General features: G+C 26.6%; 1 protein-coding gene across 4 annotated transcripts in view; it reads right to left on the bottom strand.

The window, feature by feature from the left end:
- Nucleotides 1-4408, bottom strand: part of LOC111678131 (mitochondrial carrier protein Rim2) — a 25441-nt gene that overhangs the window by 20020 nt on the left and 1013 nt on the right. The gene's annotated exons all lie outside the window — the stretch shown is intronic.

Raw genomic sequence — 4408 nt, 5'->3', positions numbered from 1 at the left:
ATAGATAGATAGATAGATAGATAGATAGATAGATAGATAGATAGATAGATAGATAGATAGATAGATAGATAGATAGATAGATAGATAGATAGATAGATAGAGATAGATTGATAAAAATTTGCTGCTTGCCTTACACATGAGAAAAAATGATAGAAAACTAATGAAATGAATACAATTCGTTGTCTAAAGTTAGCTTTCACGATTCTTAATATTTAAAAAATAGATGTGTGTGAAATTTAAAAACACCCAGTTATCATTTTGACAACGTATTTTATTTTCTCAAAATCAGGTTTTTCCTCTCTGTGTATTTTTTTCAAAATTATTGTCCAGATTTTCCACACCATGTTCTACTTTAAATGTCTATATTATCCCAAAAAATGCATTATTTAGTACACTAATCTAAATGTTCATAATTTATAAAAAATAACCTTGCGCTATTGAAAATAAAACAAAAATGCTTTGCCAAAATATCATAAAATAGCTCAAAAATCATGCGTTCTTCACGTGTTTTCTTTTTTTTTCGTATTCCAATACAAAATTTGAATGCTAATAATCTCTCTCATACCTCATTAGATTCACAACAACAAAAAGAAAAATTCTCAAAAAATATAAAAACAATTAAATAGAAAATAATAACCAAAAAAAGTGGCAGATAAACAAAACAAATAATAAAAGAACACAAAAAAAATGTTTAGAAATTGATGTTCACAACATATACATATAGAAGTTAAACTTTAAACCTTTCACAATAAAACAATAAAATTTTGAATTGTTAAGCTCTTGATGCACAATTGAATTCGAAAAATAAAATTAAACAAAAAATATCGTTATCTTAATTAAAATTATCTACGTAGTTTTGATTTTTTTTAAAGTTGATTCTTTAAGTTATAGTCTTGTAGTTATCTATTTATTGTTTATTTATTTAAATGATTACAAACTCACATTAAAAGTAACAAAATATGTGACAAAAAATTTTGATAAGAAATATTCACTAAAAATACCAACACTCATGCAAATAGAATGCGACCAAATTTCTATATATTTTACTATTTGTTTGTTTATTTATTGGTTTGTTCTTTTGAAAAAAAATATATGCACAAAAAATAACACAAATACTAAACAAATAATTTTTTTCTTAAATTTCACAGCAATTTTTGTTGTTGATTTATTTATTTATTTTCAGTTCGTTTTTCTATTTTGTTTATTTTCTTATGTATTATACATGTAATCCATATATATCTTTAATGCATTAAGTATTTGTTGGTTAAGGGTAAAAGTAATTTCAATTGATTTGTAGTCTACAGTCTGAGCACTATAGTTTAGATTCTAATATTTTTAGGTTATACTATTTATCAAACTTGTCCAGATTATTAAGTTTATAGTCATTATTAGTAACTATAGACCTAGCTTTCATCCAAACTATAATCCCCACTATAGAATAGCCTTAAGTGCATCTATTTTACAAGACAATAACCTAAATTGTAGATTATAATCCAAACTATATTTCAGCCTATAGACCAGACTATAGTCTACCCTATAGACTAGACTATAAGCCAGACGATAGTCCAATCTATAGATTCGACTATAATCCAGCCTATAGATTTTAAAACAAATTTGTACGTATTATAGTTTATGACTATCGACTAAACTATAATCCCTACAATAGAGTAACCTACAGTTCAGATTGTAGGCTTGATTTTAGTGCATCCTACAGATTAGACTATAATCCAGCCTATAGACTATAGAACAGACGTCTGTAGATTATAGTTTATAGACTTTAGATGAGACTATCGACTAAACTATAATCCATTAGATTGTTGATTTTTATCCAAACTATAGTGTAGCCTATAGACTAGACTATAAACCAGACTAGAGTTCACTCTATAGACTAAAGTATAGACCAGAGGATAGTATAATCTATAGATTCAACTATAATCCAGTACATAGACTTTAGAACACACTTGTACGGATTATAGTTTATGACTATCGACTAAACTATAATACCTACAATAGAGTAATCTACAGTTCACACACTAGGCTTTATTTTAATCTAGACTATAGTTCGACTATAGTCCATTCTATAGTACACCCTAGAGATTAGACTTTAATCCAGCCTATAGACTATGTGTGCAGATTATAGTTTATAGGCTTTAGAAGAGACTATAGACCAGACTATCGACTAAACTATAACCCATTAGATCAGACAATAATTCAAAATGTAAACTAGATCATAATTCAGACTATAGTCTATAGATTTGACTATAATCCAACCTATATACTATAGAAAAGACTTGTTCAGAATAACTTCAGAAGATGCTATAGACTATTGACAAAATTATAATATCTACAATACAGTAACCTATAGTTCATTCATTAGAACATTGAGTAACCCAGCTTGTAATATTGATTATAATCTAGATTATAGTTCAACTATGGTCCAGACTATAGTTCATACTACAGATTAAACTATAATACAGCCTATAGATTATAGTACAGACTTGTGGAGATTATAGTTTATAGACTTTAGAAGAGACTATAGACCATACTGTCGAATAGACTATAATCCCTATAGTTCATCCATTTGACCATACAAAACCCAAATTGTATAGTATATTATAATCCAGCTTATATACTCGATTATCGTCCAGACTATAATCCACTCTACAAATTATAAACTATTGTCTAATTAATAGACTAGAATATAGTCCATAGTCCATACTATAGTTTAGACTATAGTCTTTTCCATAATTTGGTCTATAGACTAGAAAATAGTCTGGTCCGAAGTTCTTTCCATAGTCTGAATTATTAATTATAAACTAGTCAATCTAACAGTCTGTACTAACGCCTAGTTTTTGGAATGGTTTTAAATCTAGTATATAGTCCATTTAGTAGTACTAGTCTTCAAAAATGACTAATCTATAGTACGGAATGTACTCAACTGAAACATAGTTTTTAATGTTTGGTGTATAGTTTTTTATTAACTACAATCCAGTCTACAATCCAATATATGTATAGACTGTCTAAGTTCTATAGTCTACAATTAAGGACAACAATGGGTTAATAAATAAATCTCTTATTCACTTGCCCAATTTCTTTTTTTAAATACATGTCGCATTTATTTATACACACTACAAGATTTTATTAGTTTGTTGTATTTTTTATAAAAATAATTCTTGTTTGTTTTTTGTATTATACATCTTTATGTACATAAATATTTTCCAAGATGAAATGTTGAAAACACATAACTAACATATACTTTCAAATACTAATAACGTTAACTCAATCGATTCTTTATAATAATAAATTTTATCTAATGTTTGGAAAATTTGATATTTAGGTAGAGTCAACTTTTTATTATCAACGTTATACATATATGATAAAACATCCGATAAATATAAAAACAGAAATAACAACAGAAAGCGAAAAACTGTGCCTAAATAAATATTCTGTCCAGCACAACAACAACAAAAACAACACTACAATATGTTATTTTGTTGTAAAAAACAACACTTTTTCCAAACGAATTTATGATACAAAACGCACTTTTTAATATATGTTTATAAAGAAATAATTTTGCACTACCTATTGAAAAAAACATGAAAAATGTTATTTTTAGTTAAAATATATTTATTTTTAATAAAAAAAACTTCTTTCCATTGCACTCACTGCGCTTATCCACTTAGGTTAATGGATGTATGGTTAGATGGTGGGTAGCTGGTAATTTAAAAAAAAGTAAAATTTACAACATAGCTTAACAAGCGTTTTGTGTGCATTTTGTATATTGCTATTTTTTATTTTTCTTCAATGATTAAACACAATAAACAAGCACATTTTTTTAAACACAATTTAACGTGAGCAGTTTTTTAATAATTAAAAAAACACACTGCCATTGCTGTTGTTATAAAAATAAAACTAAAATTGCAGGGATTTATGAAGAGCAGAAATCTACGCTTGAGAAATTATTAGTAGAACGTGACTTAGATGAGTATTTAAGTAAAAAAAATCTGAATTCTATATAATTTGGTACATGTAATGTGGTTTCTATAAAATTCATATGAATCTACTGTGAATTCAATCAGTTTTAAGAATTACAAAAAAATGTTTAATAATCAATTTTTTCTATAGTCTGATTGCAGTTTTGTTTAGTCTATGATATTGTCTATAATCTAGCCTATAATATAGTCTATATTTATATCTACTATAAACTATAGTCTAGTCGATAGACTATAGTCTAGTCTATAGTCTAGTCAATAGTCTAGTCTTTAGTCTAGTCTATAGTGTAGTCTATAGTCTAGTCTAAAGTCTAGTCTATAGTCTAGTCTATAGTATAGTCTATAGTATAGTCTATAGTATAGTCTATAGTATAGTCTATAGTCTAGTCTATAGTCTAGTCTATAGTCTAGTCTAT

This window comes from Lucilia cuprina, chromosome 2 (genome assembly GCF_022045245.1).
Source record: "Lucilia cuprina isolate Lc7/37 chromosome 2, ASM2204524v1, whole genome shotgun sequence".
NCBI classification, from domain to species: Eukaryota; Metazoa; Arthropoda; class Insecta; order Diptera; family Calliphoridae; genus Lucilia; species Lucilia cuprina.
The sequence above is the reverse complement of the archived record's forward strand: the minus strand, read 5'-3'. Positions and strand labels throughout refer to the sequence as shown.